At 41.5% G+C, this 21162-nt stretch overlaps 1 pseudogene; it reads left to right on the top strand.

Annotated features, from left to right (window-relative positions):
* LOC122141433 overlaps positions 1-21162 on the top strand; it is a 49253-nt pseudogene that overhangs the window by 21913 nt on the left and 6178 nt on the right.

Here is a 21162-nt window from a genome sequence, read left to right on the forward strand (position 1 = left end):
AATCATTCAAAACTGCTTTAAAAATGTTAAATTGAAAATTATACTCATGATTAAGCATGAAATAAGATACAGAATCAGTAAATTAGATTTACTGGTGGGTAATTATCAGTAAACTAATCATTAAATATCATTATAATCATTCAAAAAATATTGGCCACCTTTTCAATCATGTTGTTCAATAAATGAAGGGCACAATGCTTAATGTTTTTCCACACGATGGCGCCACAGAATAGCAAATCCTTCAAGATCTGTTTCAAAGGACTTGAAAAGGTGTTTCATTTATGGGCATTAAATAAAAAATGCATAAACATTTTCTTTCTTTTTTCATAAACTTTAATAAAGTCCCATTATTGTAATTAGCAAAAGCTATTAGCTCCTAAATACATTACTTTTTTGTTAGTTTTAATTGTATGACAAACATGATTTCTCAAGTTATCGCACATTACTGAAAAAAGTGTAGAAGGGGACACATATATTATTTTTTTTTCTATTTTCATGTTGTGCATATATAAGTACTCACATAAGGACTCATATTTATTGAAAAGGACATGTTTCATTGTGTAACTGCATCATCTACACAAAACCCATGTGCTTGGACCCCTAATAATCACCTGACTTAAACAACATGGTTTCAGTTGCCTTCTGTGTCTTTGCCCACAACCGCTTCAGTGACAGGAATGTGAAATAGCAAGCAGGGGAAAAAATAAAAGGCATGACTTTATTTGCATCCAGCAAGCCAATCTATTACCGATGTTCCACATCCCCAAACTTTTATTAGAATAGAAAATAGCGAGGGTTCGAATAATAGTTTATTAATCATTTAATTTCACTTTCTTAATGAATATTGTTCTGTGTATGTGATTTCAAAGTCCTTGATGCTTCGGATTAACCCGTTAATTGCCGTATCCCTTAAAACCTGAGTGCCAGAGGGTTACTGTAAATGCATGTGCCCGCTGGGCCACAGTTTACCTGATGCCACCGGGGTGGCATTTGCACTGATGGCTTGAGCCCGCCATTGCTGCTTGCAGCTATATTTTGGTATTGTTAGACATCACGGCTGCTTTTGACACTATATCACACGCTGTCCTTCTTGAAAGACTGTCTGTATATCTAGGAGTCTCTGGTATCTATGCTCTTAAAGGGTTAGTTCAGCCAAAAATGAAAATTATGTCATTAATGACTCACCAAAATACTACAGGTACTTTTGCCCTCAGGTCTCTGTGCCAGTCAACTATGAATTAGTAGAACTATTTGGACTAGTCAGTGCAAACCCCTAGTACAGCACACGCTGTACAAGTAACTTCATTGATCTTACATCTTTAAAGCAGCTGTCACCTTCCCAAACTTTGCAGTGTGTATTTAGATTAGCTGGCTGCAAGTTTCTTGACTCTGTAGGCTTTTTAGGTCAAAAATGGATGGAAATAATAGATATCTTTCTCACTGCAGGGTGTAGTGCTGGGCGGTATACCGGTTTACACCGAAAACCGGTGTATATTTTCGTTATGATATAAATTTTTAATATACCGCCATACCGATGTATTTAATTACTTAACGTTCGGAACGTTATGCTGCGCCGCGGCCGCGGGACACTGTTTCAGACGGACCCTTTAAATGTTGCACTTCTAAGCAGCGACAGCGGTAAACACAGTAGTGCTCTGGTGTTACGTTATAACGCCTGTTTCACACATACTCCGTCTGCAGTGCGTATGCATTGAGTATTTTTTTACGCACCCATGTTAACGGATTCCAGTGTTCATACTGCACGAGGTTGCGTTCCAGGAGCGGAGCGTCTGCAGCAGTGCAGCGAACGTTTACGTACCGAGTCTATTTTTCCTGTGCTGCACGCGCTGAATTGTGAAAGCGCATTGTTCGCGGTAAAAATTAACATGGATTTACACGGAAATGCAGTCATTTCACAATAAATGTATACTAATTAAAGCTGTTTCACACAGCAACACATGGGTTTTTGGCTAGGTTTCAAAAGAAAAAGGCACTTTAGATAAACAAGGAAAACAATATATATGTTTCACTTTTATGGAGGCAGAAAAACAAATTTCATTAAGAACCAAACCGTGGGATTGCTTGTGATAAGATTTAAATGCAAAATGCACGAGACTGTTTCTGTCTGTGGTGTTTTAATTTGAAATATGGTGTAACAAGAAAAGTAGGCTAATTATTGTGTTTAAATGTTTTGCCGCTTGCTTGAGCAGCTTATTATACAAACCTAGAAGTAAAATGCATGAATAATGCGTTGTTTCTATTATTGAGTTTAAACTAATGTCTATAACTATGAAAGATTGTTACTGTTCTGTGATAAAAGACTCACAATGCTAAAAAAAAAAAAAAAAAAAAAAAAAAAATATATATATATATATATATATATATATATATATATATATATATATGTGTGTGTGTGTGTGTGTGTGTGTGTGTGTGTGTTTTTATATGATATGAAATCAAAACAATGTATACAATGTCGGAAACTTAGTCACATTTAACTGGCATGTGTAAAACAAGGCCTAAATAGCCTGTTAATTGAAAGGATTTGTTGTGGAGTGAGGGGAACTAAAATAGCCTAGCTATGTTTACAGTGTTTATTATAATGTTTGTAAACATTTCAGGTCGGCATTAGGACTATTTCTGAATGAAATAATAAAATGCAACTTATACGCGACTTTTTTTTTTTTTTTTTACATCACGGCACACCAAACACTAGGAGCAAAACGGTTAAATCTGGGATTTATTTTTCTCATGTTTGTGGTCTCTCAAATTTTGAAAATCTTATAAGATTTAAAAAAGTCTTTAAGTGTGTAACCCAGCATTAGTCAAACATGTTTTGTGGGAAGTCTATCGCCCAACAAAAAGTAGTTATCCTGACAGACCCAAGCAGATGTGTGAGGTTATGTAGGAAAAGATTTACTGAAACAGCACCTCACAGATCAGGTTTGTAGTTGTCGTCCTCATTTTGTGTGGGATGCATAGGGCATATAAAGCATTATAAATGGGGTCACTCTCCCTCATGTCCTGTTGAGAAGCCTGAGGCGTCATATAGCTTCGTTCTACTTTCCCTGAATGGCTTCAATCAGTAATGAGTACCAGCATTTCCAATTAGCAGCTTATTAGTAGGCCAGCAAGAAACAACAGTATACCTGGAGTTCTTTGTGTTTTACACTGATACTGTTGTTTTGAGTGTTATTTGAATATTGAACAGCTCATCATCATATTATTAATAAATGGGTATTGATCAGTACTAGTGTCATTCAGCAGCACTGATAAATGTACTTCCGCTCTCGTTCTTTAAGTGCTGGTCCCAGTGAATTCACTCTGCTGAAAGGTCAGCATGATCTTCCTATTCAAGTATGCATTTGTCAAAATACTACATTGAGAAGGGGGTGATTTTATTTTAATAATTGATTGTAATGGGTTTTATTTTTAAATAAATAATTGCAATTGATCGCATCCCTGATATTACTGTACTCCTCACCAACCTACTTGGCGCTCCATCTAAGTGCTGTTCCCTACAGTAGTGATGGTATGAGAGCTTTGAACACTGACAATGTCTCATTTCAGTCTTGGCACAAGAATAACAGCAGGCCTGCTCTGTGTTTAGACTGGAGAAAATCCAGAGCATACAGTACAGTGATATCAAACATTAAATACTGTTTCCTTTTGACCGGATTACTAGACCAGAATATGTACATGGGTTTAGGTTATATTAATATAGATAAAATGAACATTATCAATAATTAAATATTCTTTTATAGTCAAAGGCTGATTTATCAATGCATGTACAATAAGTTATAAGCATAAAATACAGTGATTATATAATATAATAGCCAACAACCACTAGTGTTGTACATGAATATTATGTAATAAATTGTAATAAATAAACTGTTGCTTGTCAGATAGTCTGTTTTTATTTTTAAGCTGTTTTATCACAAAACAACAATGCAGGACTTTTGTGTTGTGCAGCGTACGCTTGCAACCCTCAACATTGCGAGTAAATCACTCGCATGTGCGACTAAATCTTCAGTCTGGGTGACTAAATAGTGTGTAATATTAGCCACTGGCTAATAAATTTTCAGATTTTCGATTCTCAGTTCATCATCTGATTGGAGGTGCAGCGCACCTGTATTTGACGTACCGTAAACTCTAGTGGGAAGGTGCACGACTCGCCGTCGCTTTGTCTCACACACGCAAAGAGAGAGAGAGCAAGAGAGTCTTCCATAACATGCAGAATTGATGCGCTACATATAAACTATATATTTTTTTGTATTTTCCTGTCAAAATAATGGGAGTTCCTTCAGAATTCTTCAGCTGTTAAGAACTGCCGGGTTTTCCTGTAGTAGGCGGAACTAATGCGCAAACAACAATCTCATTGGCTGTAGCTTACCTATTATTGTCCCTGTACTGATTTCAGCAAATCAGTTTGAGCGAATGCACACAACCTGATTAATATTCATGAATCCAGCAGTTCATTAATCCTTAGTGTGCTTTATATTGTTCTTATTAGTAGAATTCAAAGTATTATTATTATCTTATCAGTATTATTGTTAGTTTTTCATCATTTTTTTACAGAAACACTGAATGACCAAAAAAGCAGTACCACCAGTCCTAAGTTCAGTTAAAATGACTAATATGCATTCATACATGGTTTTAATTCTAATTACTAAAGTTCTATCATTAAATAATACTTGATTATTATATACAGTGCTTGAACGACTGATGTTAAGAATGTAGTACTTTCAGATATTTAAAAAGCTGTGCCATTTTACAAACATTATATATATATAATTACTAGCCAATGGCGATTCAGTTGCTAAGGTGTCCTTAGAGGGTTGCTTGACACATGACAAACATTTTGGATGATCTTGGATGTTCCGGATATAAACACAAACTGCATTACATTCATTTACCAAATTGTCATTTGTGTGGAAGTATTATGAAGCCTGTAAATGGGACATGGGAAAAATGCCATAGACTGGACACCCTAAAGATGGACACAAACAGCACAGTAATGGAATATAATGTAGAATCATATATTGCACCAAGATGTGGAAGTATTATGAAGCCTGTAAAAATGAGATAAACAGCTCTCTGTTTGCAGCGCGTCAGTCACGCTTGTCAGGAAAGTGAGTGAAACACACACACACAAACCACCCAGACCACCTTTTTTAAGTGGACTTGGGTATGGGTATGCGGGTGTCATATCACCTGCAAAACAAACCAGAGTTTACTTGAACCGTACCCCAGACCATCCATTTTAAGCCGACTCGCGTGTGGCAAAAGTGCTAGTGTGAAAGCACCCTGTATCTCTCAAATCTGAGAAAGTCAGAATTATGAGTTTGTATCATGCAAATGTGAGAAAAAAAACTCAGAATTGCAAAATTTACACTCACAATTGAGAGAAAAACTCAGAATTGTGAGATAAAAAGTCGTAATTACCTTAATTACCTTATATTATTATTAATTGGTGCAAACAGACCTCCATAGGAATCGTTCCAATTGCTTGTAAAAAAAAAAATGCATCGAAATTGGTTATGAAAAATTATGATCGGTGCGTCCCTAGTTTTTCAATTGTACATAGGGTTTGTAATTTTTAAATTAATATTATGCAGTTACGTTAATGCTGTCATTGAGTTAAAATTTTTGGAGTTTGACACAACATCGCTGCTGTACTGCTGTTTTAAATATTCTTCTCCCCTTTTGGAGCTTAACTATTTAGAAGTATTGTATTAGAAAAAAATCTAACATTAAAAAGACACCTAACAGTTGCTCAGCCAAATACAAGAAAAACACCTTTGGTTGTTTCCAGATGAGAACTCATCTGTCTAGCAGTGGTGAGTGAATGTCATATTGCACATCTCCAGCAGGTGCGAGCGCATTGACTTAAAACTATAGAGCAGCTAAAGCTGACAGTGGGAATTCACACTCAAACATGTCCAGTGGGGCTTTATCACGGATGCCAGGAATGCATGTTTAGGCACTGCTGGATCAGTACTTCAATTAAGGATCTTTTAACCTGAATGAAGCAGTCGATGACAGCTCAGGCTTCCTGAGGCATCAGACTCATTGCATCAAGACTTCAAAGACACCTTCAACTTTGAGGGCATGTGAAACACTCATCTGTCTGTTTTTGTAATAGATGATGAGAGCCGAACGCGTGTGTTGGGTAAAACGAGGATTAGATTGAAGGCATTGTTAGAGAAGGTTGCCGCTCCGTGTGTCTTTAAGCAGATGGGACTCGGGCTAATGTAATAAAGGCTCTGAGATCAGCAGATGCCAGCTGTATTTCTAGGGCTGCACAGCATTCTGGAAACGCTCTTGAGATGCAGTAATGGAAGGTCATAAACCTCTGTTTGGTTTGTTTAGATGGTGTGCAATTTAATTAATATACAGGCAGTTTAAGCTGTTATATTCTGTGTATTAAAAAGTTCATCCAAAAATGAAAGTTCTGTCATTATTTATTCACTCTCTAGTTAGGCTGGGCAAAACTGTATATTAGCAACACAAAAATTCTGATGACATATAGTAATAATATTAAAAGTTTTGTTTTTGAGCAAACCCCTTTCATTCCCTTTTTCTGTGAATTTACAGCAGGTTATTGCAGCACTGGGCATTGTAGCCCATTAGAGACATGTCTGTTGAGTGTGTGAACATTGTGATTGATTGATTGATTGATTCCAGGTAATTTTGCCATAAACTATTTGTAAGTACTTTGTAACAATTGCTATTTATGTAAAAAAAATAATAATAAAAAAAATAAAATGCAACATTTGAAAAAAATATATTGATATAAATTTTTAACTACTGCTCAGTCTTACCATTATATCGTTCCAAACTCATTAAACTTTTGTTCATCTTCAAAACACAGGTATTCAAAATATAAAAATGTTCTGACCTTCCTTTCACCAGAAATGTTGGTGCTTCGAAAAATTCATAAACACATTGTAAATAGATTCCATATGAATCGTGGTTTGATCGTAGTCTTCTGAAAAAACATGATTGTTTTATATGATGAAAAGTTTACTCATTTAGGCTTTATTCACAAATACACATTGATCAACACACATACAGTGGTGTTCAAAAGTTTGGGATCATTACTCCAGTCTTCAGTGTCACATGATCCTTTTTTGTTTTTGGAACCTGTGATGCTTTTTCCTGGATTACAAAAAAATGAACAGCATAATCAAAATAAAATATGAATTTCTAACAATATGTCTTTACTAAAAATTTTTTAACTATTTAACATCCTTTCTGAAAAAAAGGATTAATTTCTTTAAATTCTTAAAAAAAAAAAATACTGATCCCAAACTTTAAACGAAAGTGTGCATGGAGCTCATCAACTATGGTAGACAGAAGGTTTTAGTGTGGAGGGTGTGTTTGATCTTTCAAAGGAACCAGTGATATATATTCTTGCACGTCAAACAAGTACCGTCACTTCCATATTTGATGCTACTAATGTGTTTTGGTCAGTCTTTATTTCATTAAAATCTAAATTGTGATCTTTCTCCTTCTCCTCTAGGAGGCAGCATTAAGGATCCTTCCCAGCGCTCCCAGCGCTCTTGATCATCCCAGCGCTCAGCGTGCTGGCTCCTCCCCCTCCCGGCGGCAGCGTGCGCTCTCAGCCGCCCCCGTGCACCCCGCGCTCGCCAGGCCTGCGCGCCCGAGCCCATGCCCCCAGCTCCACGCGGCCCTCCAACGCCATGTGTGTCCCGCACACTATGGAGGCGGGCAAGCACAGCGCCAGCCAGGGGCAGGGCAGCCGTGACGGGGTCCCCCTGGAGCCGTTCATTCACCAGGTGGGCGGTCACACCAGCATGATGCGTTATGACGACCACACCGTCTGCAAGCCGCTCATCAGCCGCGAGCAACGCTTTTACGAGTCCCTGCCGCCAGAGATGAAGGAATTCACCCCCGAATACAAAGGTAAGACAGATGATCTGGATGCATTGCACTCTTTTTAAAGTGACTCGTGGTCTAAAAAGATGCTGGTAAAACTTTGAGACATAACTCAATGTGCAAGCGTGTAAAAAATGTGAAATTGTGTGAAGATTCATTACAAAAGCAGTGTTTTTTTTAAGATTTATTTTTGGCATTTATTAGCTTTATTTTGATAGGACAGTCAGTGGACAGGAAGCGAAGTGGGAGAGAGGAGGGGTGGGATCGGAAAAATGCATGACACTATATGTGGAACTCGGGATGACTGATGTCTATATATGACGCTACATGTCAAACTCGGGACGGCCGGTGCACAATGACACAAATGTCGCACTTGGAATGGCCGATGCGCAACAACGGTTATAGCTAGACATACTGTTTTTCCACGCAAATCTAAAAAAGTTACTTTTTCTCCATTTGTGCTCAAGACTACGAGTTTGTTTCTTGAGAGAGTGGGTATTACTGTTGTACCATGGGCACAGTACGTTTTCTTCTAACCTTTTTCAATTTGATGGGGGCAACAGCTTCTAATGTATTAGAGAAGATAGTGCCCATGTTGCCAGTCATTTTGTCTAGTTCATGTGTATTTATGGGTACACAGAGCAGTTGAGATAAATCAGGCAGATTATTTGCGAATCTGTCTTTGGTGGCTGGAACAAAAGTTCCGCCCGGACGATAATGCGGAACCATATAGTTAATATCGGTAATACGCAGAATGCACGATACAAGGAAATGTTCAGTAACATCATCACTTTGAGGTACGATATCTATGTCAGTAAGATCGATTCCATGCGATATAATTAAGTCTAACGTATGATTAAAACGATGAGTGGGCCCGGTGACCCAAGTCCTAATGCATCATACTGTTTGGGTGAAGAGCACGCACAGGATGCTCTTGAGGGAGCGTCCTGTGCAAGTTGTGAGTGTTTTCCTATGAGAACGCTCCGCTCTCGTCAGGCTCTCTTCTCGAGGGAAGAGAGTACAACGTCTGGTCCTCGCGGATCGGGTCCCGCTCGTGCCGAGGCAGAGCGGCGACGCGCTTCATGGGGCTCCCAGATGGAGCTCGCTGACAGTCTCGAGAGGGGCGTTAACCTCTTGGACCCGTCATCGGCTGACGAGAGTGACCTGCAGGTGGATGACGGAGACGATTCTCCTACTGATACTGCAGTGAGTGCTCTTCGGGCTGGGCAAGAGATGGCTGAGGAGGATGATTTAGATCCTCAACCTCGTCAGCCATCCTGCCCCGTGTACGCAGAGTTGGTGGAAGTTATGGAGCGCGCCACTGACAAACTTCAGTTGCCATGGCGGCGCGCTCAGGGAGAGATCGTTCGCGGTCATTTGGACGATCGGTTTCTCCCTGAACATGGACCACCAGCTCAGCAGAGCCTTCCATTCCTTGCTCATCTCCACTCAGAGATCGAGAGGGCCTGGAAGAAACCGTACTCTGCCCGTATTCATCGACATCAGCGGGGTAATTTCGCTGATGTTGAGGGGATCGGGGAGTATGGTTATGTGTCGATGCCGCCCATTGACGAGACGTTTGCGAAATATCTCGTATCTGGGCGGGTGTCGACACTAAAAGCTCCGACTCTGCCATCCAAGCCCCTTAAAACCACGGCTCGCTTGAATGGCAGAGCGTACATGGCAGCAGGTCAGGCTGGTGCTGCCCTTCATACCATGGCAGTGCTCCAAGCCTACCAAGCTGACCTGCTGCAGGATTTCGACCAGGGGGCAGGGCTGTCCCCTGAGGCGGTCGCTGAGTTGCGCCGGACCACAGATTTGTCTCTCCGGGCCACTAAACAGACTGCTGCCACGATCGGCCGATCGATGGCGGCGATGGTGGCCATGGAGAGGCATCTGTGGCTCAACTTGGCTGATATTGGGGAGAAAGAAAAATCCCTTCTCCTTGATTCACCAGTTTCGCCTGCTAAACTTTTTTGCACCTCCGTTGAGGCGGTGGTTGGAAAGTTTAGGGAGGCGAAGGTGCGCTCAGCCGCATTTAAGACCTGTATACCGCTGAGATCCGGGCCCCAACCCAGGCAGGCGGGAGGACCTGGTCCGTCTTGGTCTGAGGACCGTAGACAGGGCCAGAGGTCTAGTGTCGCCTCTCGTGCGCCCCCTCCATGGAGGAGTAAGACGCAGAGGAGGCAAGCCTCCCGCAAGAAGAGGGACTTAAGGGAGGTCATTCAGCACAAGCGCAGCAACGCTCAGCGGAAGTAGAGTTTGATCTCCCTGGAGGGCCTTGTCTACCAGCCCTCTCCCTCTTTGTGACTCCCCAGGCGTTTACGTTACACCAGCCCTGGGGATGGGCCTTACGATGAGAACTATGTTCTGATGGCCCGCCGTAGCAACTGGTTGATGTGAGCGCCTCTTTTAGGCATGTTAAAGTGGTGGACCCCAGATTCATTGAGAACTCTCTGGCGAGTCTTCACTCCGCACGCTGCAGGTGAACTTTTTGGTTTTTTAAAATTCTGTGTATAACTAACACTGATTTGTATTTCTCTACAGACCTTTGTTCCCTGTATAGACCTAGGGGGTCATTCTTAGAGGAGCTATTAAAGTATTGGACTTTAGGGCCCTGAAGCCTCCCCCAGTTGGTGGCTAGAACGAATTAGAAGATTTGGCTTTCATGCTGAGTATGTGATGGCCTTCCTGTCATAACATTTTATATGCGTGGTGGGCCACCGCTCATTTCTGTTTTAGCCTCAGGGCTATTAGCCACCCAGGGGTAGAGTAGTTGGTCTTCCTACAAAAAAAAAAAAAAAAAAAAAAAGGAGAGCTTTTTTGCTTTAGGTTTAGACTGACGCTGGCGCTACAGATAGATCTTCAGATAGATGTCCTGCCTATCGGTTTGTGACATTGGTATTCTGAGTGTTCGCTTCCTGAGCTCTGTAAGGTTTCAGTAGGTTGAGTGTTTCACAGCCTCTCAATCAAGTAGGCTGTGGCTCCTCCGAGCCCTCAGGTAGATATATGCTTGTAGGTCGGCCCTCACCCGGGCCGCCTCTGTAGCTGGCCTAGGCTATGCTGGGGATGTTGGAGGCGTGTTGCTAAGTATAGCTGCCACATTCATTATGTGTTAGGCTTCCTCCCCCTAGATTTCAGCCTCCTCCCTTAGATGGGAGTTGTTGGCCAAGGCCCGCCCCTTTCTCTGCATTCAGGGGTGATAGAGTAATGCAGGGTGGTAGATGAGGTAGGATCAGTCTTCGCTCTGCGAAGTGACAGTTCGTCAGACCCTGCCAAACGGAGATGTTTGGGCCTCTAGAGCTGGCTCCACTCAGCCCGTTGAGCTAATCACTCGACCGATGGGTTGAAGTGGGTTGGCTTGCAATTTACTTAGCCCCCCCCGCTCCCCTAGGCTGGGGCGCAGGACAAATCCCTGTCACCCTTTGGAGCCACTTGCAGGCCCGCTCCCTGTCTAACATTGTAGGGGCATATGTTTGTTACTCCTCCGCTAACTCAGGGTAGTTTTGAGTAGTCCATTCTCAGCTCTGTATTTATCTACCTCACACCACGATGGCTCCGGTTGAGCAGGGAGTTCTAAACTACATTTCATTCCGGTTTTTGAACTCCGCTCCCTTGAAGCCAGAGCATTGCCATGGGCTGACGCCTATGCATTTAGTAGGTAAGCCCCTAATGGGGCCTCCACTAGGCAGAATGGCGTATGTTGTACTCCCCTGCTATAAGGGTATTTCTTTTTTGCTGAGTACATTGCCTTTGGCAATGTGATTAGGTACCAGGATGCTGTAGTAACAGTTTTCTGCCGCGAAGGCTGAAAAGAAGGCTCACTGCCGAGTAGTAGGCCTTAACAGGCCTCCTCGGAGGTGGGTCACAACATTGTGGAACATACACTAGGACAAAACTATAGGAAAAGTTTTTTATAGTATGGTTCCAGCAGTGTACGTTAAAGTTAGCAGAATAGACATCGCTATCAGCTAGTAGGCTCGACCAGGCCTCCCTGTTAGGCGAGTCCCCAGCAGCAGTCACATCCAGCTGATTAGACTGTTTCAGGTAGTAGGCCTCTTCAGGCCTCCCTGAAGGTGGGCTCCCACATTTTGTGGTGGTCAGGTAGTAGTCTTTACTAGGCCTCCCTGAGGGTTAAATCCCACATACTGTGGTTACTAGGGTGGCAGGCCCCAAACAGACCCTCCCGGAAGTTGAATTCCCGCTTTTTTGAACTATCAGGTAGTAGGCCTCATAAGGCCTCCCTGAAGGCAAAGCCCCAACAGACAGTCAACTGGACTGCCAGTCTGGCTCACTATCAGCTATGGAGGCCTCTCCAGGCCTCCCTGGAAGTTAGCTTTGAGCACACATACTGTGCGTTTCCACTAAACAGCATGGTTTTTCAGGTAGTAGTCCCCTCCAGGCCTCCCTGTAAGCAAGCTCCCATGTTTTGTGGTTGTCAGGTAGTAGGCCTCACCAGGCCTCCCTAGAGTTGAGCTTTCCAAATTACTGTCAGTTTCCACTTAAGGTGGTTATCTGGGAACAGGTAGTAGGCCTCTCTTAGGCCTCTCTGTAGGTGAACTCCCACATATTGTGGTTATCAGGTAGTAGGCTTCACCAGGCCTCTCTGTAAGCGAGCTCCCATGTTTTTTGGTTGTCAGGTAGTAGGCCTAACCAGGCCTCCCTGTAGTTGAGTTCCAGATTACTTTCAGTTTCCACTTAAGGTGGTTATCTGGTAACAGGTAGTAGGCCTCTCTAGGCCTCTCTATAGGTGAACTCCCACATATTGTGGTTGTTCAGGAAGCAGGCTTCACCAGGCCTCTCTGTAAGCGAGCTCCCATGTTTTGTGGTTGTCAGGTAGTAGGCCTCACCAGGCCTCCCTGGAGTTGAGTTCCAAATTACTTTCAGTTTCCACTTAGGGTGGTTATCGGGTAAAAGGTAGTAGGCCTCTCTAGGCCTCTCTGTAGGTGAACTCCCACATATTGTGGTTATCAGGTAGTAGGCTTCACCAGGCCTCTCTGAAGGTGAGCTCCCACATACTGTGGCTGTCAGGTAGTAGGCCTCTCCAGGTCTCCCTGAGAGTAGTTTCACAGTGGTGCTAGTTTTGTAAGCTAGTGGCCGCTTACTTTTCAGTTTAGCAGTTCTTTTCAGGCAGCTACCGAAGGTGAGCTTGTGCCCTGGCTTGGCTCAACAATTTTTTATTCTCTGTAATACGGGTTCCCTTCTGGACCCTCTTTATCCCTGCTACAGCCTGGGTTGCCTACCAGGTAGATCTTATGCTCCCCTCACTGAGGGTCAATATGAGTATGTGGTCTCCTTAGCCTGGTCAGTCGGTCGTAGGCCTCTCATGAGGCCCTCCCAGTTAGATCAGTCCTTAGGCCCTCACAGGCCTCCTCAGTGTTTTGAAACACAAACACTGGGTAGATCCGTGGATCGAGTAGAGAAACTCCCCTCGCTGGCAAGGGTTGTAAAGCACTATGCTGAGTCATACTCTCCAGGATATCCCGTCTCTGAGATCCGGGCCGAGTGGTTCACTGCCTGCTCCGCAGTTCCTCGGGTTGGATGCCTTCCTAAGGCAAGTGTCCAGAGGCTCTGTCTTCGGACAGACAGGAAGTGGCCAGTCTGTAGTGTCTTATGTAGTGACACCAGGTCAGGCCTGCCTGGTGGCATTTCAGGTGGCACGTTCCCCTGAATAGTGACTGGCTGGGGTTCCCTCGGGTTCCCTAGCCACATTCCCTAGAAGGGACCCCTTCTAAGAAGTTGAAGTTTTGGTCCTAGGCCCTTGAGCAGGCCCAGGTAGACCTTTCACTAAACTATGTTTATGGAGGTTTTCTGTGGTATCATATACCTTGGGCTATGACCGTAGGGAGTGCTGTCACTGACAGCCCAGTGTGACCTGAGGGTGAGTGGTTCTAGCGTTCATTGAATTGCTGGTTCTTACAGTTGTCACTGCCATTAGGCATGCACTCCCTTTAGAATGGCGGCATGGGTATTTCGTTTCCCATAGCGTCGATGACGTATTGTCGAAGTTCCCTTCGAAAGGGAACGTCTCAGGTTACAAATGTAACCTTTGTTCCCTGAGAACAGGGATCTAGACAATACGTCTCCCAGCCATGCCTCGGGTCTGCCTGCCAAACAGTCCCTTCAGACGAAAGGATATTGTCATGGTTTCAAGGCGCCCTTTTTATATATCCAGGTCAGGTCGCACGCTCATCACTCAAGCTGATGATTCACGGCTGTCGCCGGTCAGCATGATTGCTGTGAGTTGATATTTGATTTCAGACACCTGTACACCTGAGGCGTTCCCCATAGCGTCGATGACGTATTGTCTCGTTCCCTGTTCTCAGGGAACAAAGGTTACATTTGTAACCTGAGACGATTTCTTTTGCATATCTGAAAGTTTAACATTAAGCAGAAATATTTGGAATGATTTAAACCTGTATCCTGTTTTCTGGGTAACATTGAGAATATCACTAAATATTGTTGCAACACCTCCCCCATGACCAGTCTGACGGGGCTCATGTTTATAACAGTAGTTTGGTGGAGTAGACTCATTTAGACCAATATAATCATTTGGTTTTAGTCAGGTGTCAGTCAAGCAGAGTACATCAAAACTATTATTTGTGATAATTTCATTTACATTAACTGCTTTGGGTGTGAGTGATCTTATTCCCTATCATACACCCGGCGCAATACGATGCAAGGCGCAGCGCAAGTGTGTTTGCTAGTTTCAGTCCGGCGCCATTCGCATTTTCCCGTCCAGTGCCACGTCGTTTAATTAGCAAATGCATATGACCCCATTTGTGTGCCCATGGGCATGGTGGTCTAAAAAAGAGGTGTGTTCAGGCGCATTGCTGGCGCATTGCTATTTTAAGGAGCAGAAAACAGACTGCGCCATAGACCAACCATAGACCTGGTCTAAAGTCTGGCGCAATGTTTTTTCTTTGTTATTTAAAGAGCGTGTTAAGCCCCTGTTATACTTTCCGCGTCCGCGAGTCCGCTAGTGTCCGCTATGGTGCACGTGACGTAAAAATCGTCATCTGAGAGAGTGTGCGCAGAGGCTCTGTAGGCTTCAAAAGCACAATTGCACATGTGCATGCAGTGTGAAGAAGCCCATTGCTACTTGAACCTGTGCAATCCGTCAATAAAAGAATATAAAGACAGCCAGATGTTCAATAATTCTGGGCAATTGTTTGTTCACATGTTTGTTGCAGAGCGGACCATCAGCATACGCTTTCGGAAGTATAAATGGAAGAAGTCCGCGTCCGCGCTGTCCGTGTATGCGTCCGGATTGCTCATGCGGAAAGGATAACACAGGCTTTAGTATAGGCGGGTCCACAACGCGCGTACATGCTGCTTATTAAACACAGGGACGCACAGCAGCACACAAACATGCCAAATATAAAAAATTGAAGGATTGCAATGCATAAGAATTTTTTAGGCTAATTAAATATAAAAATGGCTACATGTCATAATGGATAGTCATTGCATGTATCAGAATTAGGCTATCTATTTGCTCGCACATGAGCAGCTCCGTTTCATCTCGGAGACGCATTCTGTCTTTGCGCTTGCCAAATTCCATTTAGACCATGCGCCCGGCTGCGCCCCAGCTGAATCAAAATAACAAAGCAGCGATCGGTGGTTTTTCCGTCGTTAAAATAGCAAAAGTGGATTTGGACACGCCCTGAGTGCACCTGCGCTGTGCGCTTTACACTTTGCGCTTAGATCGTTAAAATAGGGCCCCTAATGTTTTATGAGCCCAAACTTTAGAAATTGTTTTTGTTCATTTATTTTACATTTTTCTGGTTTAATCACGATCAGATTTTTTCTAGATCCTACATTCAATTTATATTTTGACCTCAGTATTTGGGGAACAGACACAGTCTTAATAGATTGGACAGCGCAAGTATTTCTATCATTTAAGTGGGTAGAACAAAAGCCATCATAGTAGTTATTTGAGAATTGGCTTACTAGTCATATGGAGTGTAGAGTCCTGGAGACGTCTGCCGCAGCATGGTGTTGTTAACCCTGGTGTGAAAGCACGACCATTCTGGGGCTCTCGTTGCCCTTCAGGATCGCGGGTATCTGCGCAGAACATTGAGAACACGAGCACCAGGGAAACAGTAAGTGGTGCACTTTACCTTCAGCTAACGTAACACAGACGTGTCGGACGATGGAGTCTCCGACAATCACAGCGTCGCGTTCTGTCTCGCGGAGGGGAGTGAAGTGGTTCCGTGTGGAGATCTCGAAGACGGAGGGGGAGAGGTCGTCGACCGGGGCCTGGCTAGCGTCCTTCGCTGCGAGTGTACCCAGGGTCCGTGGTGTCCCGGCACAATAGTGAAGAACATCTGGGAAGATCGAGTCCTGGGTGCACCGGGCCTGTGCAGAGAAGTTGTAGAATTAAAATAGAGGATATATTCACACGTTATAGAAACGAAAATGATGGTGTATAAAATAGATTTTAAGATAAAAAATGATAAAGAATTAACATGACGGAGCTCAAACTCGAGACACACAGCAGCAACAAACAGGAAGTGAGTTATAGAAACGAAAATCTATGACACCTGGCCTCTGTTCTCACTTATTCATCATAACGCCTGTTTGTTGTCAGATTGCAAGGTCTGTCTGCTGCACAGAACCTAGTCTGAGACAGGATGTGAACTGTCATGGGAGACGAGAACATTATTATGGTATGTAGTGTACACAAAACAGAGCCCCGAAGAGCAGGTGCTGTGAAGACGGGTGTTATGACATTGATGTCATGTCAGAGGAAAGCCAGAGTCCAGAGACTGATGAAAGACACCTTTTTCCAGTGCTGCTTCTCTCGAGATGTTCAGACTTCAAAGGTCCCTTTTTGATCAAATTTTGGGCTGAAACTATTAGTCAACATTATCAACAACATCGAGAAATGAATAAATAAGCTTTCCATTGATGTATGTCAGGATTGGATAACATTTGGCTGAGGTACAACAGTTTGAAAATCTGGAATCTGAGGGAGCAAAAAAATCTAAATATTGAGAAAATCTCCTTTAAAGTTGTCCAAATGAAGTTCTTAGCAATGCATATTACTAATCAAAAATTAAGTTCTGATATATTTACAGTAGGAAATTTACAAAGTGTCTGCATGGAACTTGATCTTTACTTAGTATCCTTATGATTTTTGGATTATCAGTATAATCCTTTGTTGCCGCACTGGAAAACATCACCCACATTGTGACAGTGGGGTGGGAAATACTGCCCAAAAATTATATTTCCATATTTTTTGTGGATTTGTTGATATTTTGTTGAGTGTGTTTTTGTGGTGGTACCATGGCTTTTATTTATGGCGTATTCTTCAAATTCTGTGTTGAAAGTTAAGTCACAGCAGGTTTTTCCCACTATAGGCGGTTTCATCGGGCGCATGCACCTTCCAGGTCTGACTACAAATGCAGTTAAAAATAAAGTGATGAGTAATGAAGTTGGGCTCAGGTTGTTGTGTGCTGTGGGGATGTGTTTCCCATACATTTATTTATTTCCACTCGTGTGGCGCTCTGTGGCGCTCACCACAATATAAAGCTTTGTTGAATAAACATGAGCACGTACTGCATGTTTAAAAATCAAAACGAGGAGCGGGGGTTTTTACATCACTACATTTTTGAAAGAAGGCTGTCTTTAAAAAAAAATTTCATGTCATTTTCATTTCATCTTGCATGTTATATGCCTGATGAAGCAGCGTTTGTAAGCTCAGCACTGCTTTGTGTACAGCTGTTATTGGGGAAGACTCTATTTCTTCTGCTTTAAAGCACCTCCTGCTGGCAGAGAATTAATTTGCATTTTCAATAAGTCTGTCTGATTTGCTTGTTATCAAAAATAATCTACTCAGGAGGGACTCAAGCTATTGTTATTGATGTTTATTATTATTGTTTATGTGGTTGCCGTTAATTCAACGTTAAAATTAATGTTGATATTGATGAAATGCTCTGGACATACCAAAGCTCTATGGATTAATTTTACAGGTTTAACCTGAAGAAATTATGACAGAAATTTTACTGTTGTATACTAAAATGTAGGCCTAGTTCTCTTAGAAATAGGTAATAATATAATTATTTTTAAGGAGTACAACCGATATTTTTCATCCATGTATAAATTTATACATTCTTATTTGGCAAAAAATAAAATGCAGTGTTTTGTTGTAAATTAATTATGTTTTCGTTTGATTACATTTTAAAAGATGGATTAAATTAATCAATTGATTATTTAATACTTTTGGTCATATTGCCCAGCCCTACGAGTGAATATTTGCCCATCTCACTTGGGTTGTTATTATTTTATATACACACTTCAAAAATTGAGACTCTTCAATTACAAAATATCTTCATATTCACCATACCTCACATACCTGCATCTTTCTTATCTTTGTCTTACAATTGTAAGACAAAAAACAGATTAAAAGAATTGGTAAATGTTCATCCATGCTGTATTTATTTTAGGGCCTGAATTGTTTGTTTTGTTTTGTTTTCCTCGACGCTTATAAGATTACGTTGACATTCTGAGATATGTGATGATGTGGAAATAATGTAGTCCTAAAATAGGTTCGCATTCTTATAATAAAGCTCAGATTGAGTCGTTCAGACCACCCATAACTGGCAGTGTGAGCTGCTATTATTTGTCTGCAGTGGAAATGTGTATGTGTGACACTCATGTGTTTTTGCATCTGTCCTGTGTTCACCCTCCACCACCCCCCAAAACATCTCACTTTCTAGATTCACAGCATGCCTTCCATATGAACCGCCCCCTCCTCCCTGTGAGTTTTGATGGGGCTAAATGCATGCCGGACATCTTTGAAACTTCCACTGACTATTTCAGGCCTTGCTAGAGCAACATTGAAGCTTGTTATTTTTTCTCATCTAGTCACAGCAAGGGTTATAAATAGCCCTGTCCTTATGAATCACATGGCATTGCTTTTCAAATGTCAACAGAGTGGGATGAGCACAAACTCTAAAGATAAGTGTTTAGAAGTGTTTCAGAAGTTTTAGGGCATGCAAAATCATATCACCTCTTTAGCTAACCTTTAGTCACAGCTATTGCTGGCAAACAAAAAGCTTTCAGAAGGAAACATGCTTTCAACTTATTTCACTTCTACAGTTTGCACAAAGCATTCATTTTCTTAAGCAGTAAGAGTAGCCCTTGTTTTATTGAATAAAATTCATGTGCATTATTAATTTAGTCAGATTGTATTTAATTGTGACTTACTGTGTAATTGTGATCATCAATGCTGAAATCCGGGTAATGTTTTAAAACTAGTTTTTTGCAGCTGCAATCAGGGCCCTGTGTTTAATTTTTTTCCCCCACATTCCCATTTTATGTTTTTCTTAATTACATTTTATTAATCCTTTTAGCAATTTATTTAAAATGTTACAACAAAATATTTTTTATTTTTACAATAATTGAAACTTATGATTTATTTGTTGTCGTGATAATTAAATGAAGGCATAAAGCATGTACATAATGCAGTGTATTTAATATTTTCAATGTAATGAAATGAAAAGGTAAAATTTAAATATGAAATAAAATGTGTGATACTCCTTAAAAATAAGGTTTTAATATGTTTATTATTATATATAGAAGTGCAATGTTATATTATTTCTGTTATAATTTCTTCAAGATGAACCAGACCTTCATTTTGGCGGGTTGTAGTGGAGCCCATTGAGTTTTCTGTGTGTATCTGACAATAGTTTGATCAAATTAAATGATGAAATGCTGGTGAAGTGACTCAGAGCAGCTCTGGAGATGAAGTTTTGGTGTTAATATTGTGAGACAGCAGACACTGTAAACATTACAAACATCAGGTATACTTGAGTATGTGAAGTAAATGAAAAATGTGCCACTCATACACTGAGAAATGCAGAACATGCAGACTTTAAATTTTAAATAGCAGTCTTTTTACTGATGATTAACGCATTCAAAATTCACCAAATTACATGACATTCCGCATTATACAGTAATATTATTATGACTGGGTTCCGTGATTCTATCCACGTTTTCTCCATTGCATAAATTAGCTTTCAGTTAATCAGAGAGATATATTTAAAATGATCCACTCTAATCTTCCTAATACCTCATTCATGATGTCCTTCCATGTTTTATTCCCTGTTGAAAGTGAAAGTGAGAGTGACGTGACATAGAGCCAAGTATGGTGACCCATACTCAGAATTCGTGCTCTTCATTTAACCCATTCAAAGTGCACACACACAGCAGTGAACACACACACACCGTGAACACACACCCAGAGCAGTGGGAAGCCATTTATGCTGCGGCACCCGGGGAGCAGTTGGGGGTTCGGTGCCTTGCTCAAGGGCACCTCAGTCATGGTATTCTTGCAATGTGTACTGTGTTAGACTAACTGAGATTTGTCAGCACTTGTGTACTGTTGCTCTCTTGTTGCTGTGATTGAGTCTATTGAGTCGCCTTCTAAGTTGCTTTGGATAAAAGAATCTGCTAAATTACTAAATGTAATGTAAAGGAAAATGTAAATGATTTATAAATATATCCTTTAAAACATTTATAAATTAAATATGTAATTTTTGGCTTACTTAACGCTCTGCTACTAGTCTTTGTGGGTGTCACAAATTAGTTGCTTCTGTCTAAAAGATATGTCTTTGAAAGCAGCCAGAACATAGAAAAACATACAACCTAATTATGCGTAATATAAAGGCCGGGCTGAGCAGATGCCTGAAAGAAACTCCAGAGCCTGCAGATCTGGAATCTGGATCTGGAAAGCCTATTAAACAGAGCTCTTCCTGAATTAGCTCATTAGTATCATTGCAGTCTTCATTCATGAGCTTGTGTGCTGAAATGACATCACGGAAACTAAAAATGAGCTTTAGCACAGAGGCATGATGGAATTATTTAGCCCTTCCCACTAGCTGCTATTCTGTCCTTCCCACACATATGCATCTGTCTGAGCTTCTTTATTCATCATACCACATATACAGTCCAAACGCTTGATCTTCTTCATTATATTAGTGTTCTGAAGTTATAGTCCATGCACTATACATTTTGACTTTCTCTTTAGCCAAACTAGTTTTGTCATAAATTCAGGTACCAATGTGTCAGTGCATGGGTGTGAAGGTGAAACTTTAATTTGGATTGGTACGGAATAATTATTGGACTTGGCAGAATGTACAGAATGGAATCAAACATTCAAAATCAGTAATTGTGTGTTGATTTGTCATAAAATTGCATGACTGTGGCTTTGGACTTTAAAAACAACTGCCAATTTAAAGTGCTTGAATGCACAAG

Source organism: Cyprinus carpio, chromosome B22 (assembly GCF_018340385.1).
Source record: "Cyprinus carpio isolate SPL01 chromosome B22, ASM1834038v1, whole genome shotgun sequence".
Taxonomy (NCBI): domain Eukaryota; kingdom Metazoa; phylum Chordata; class Actinopteri; order Cypriniformes; family Cyprinidae; genus Cyprinus; species Cyprinus carpio.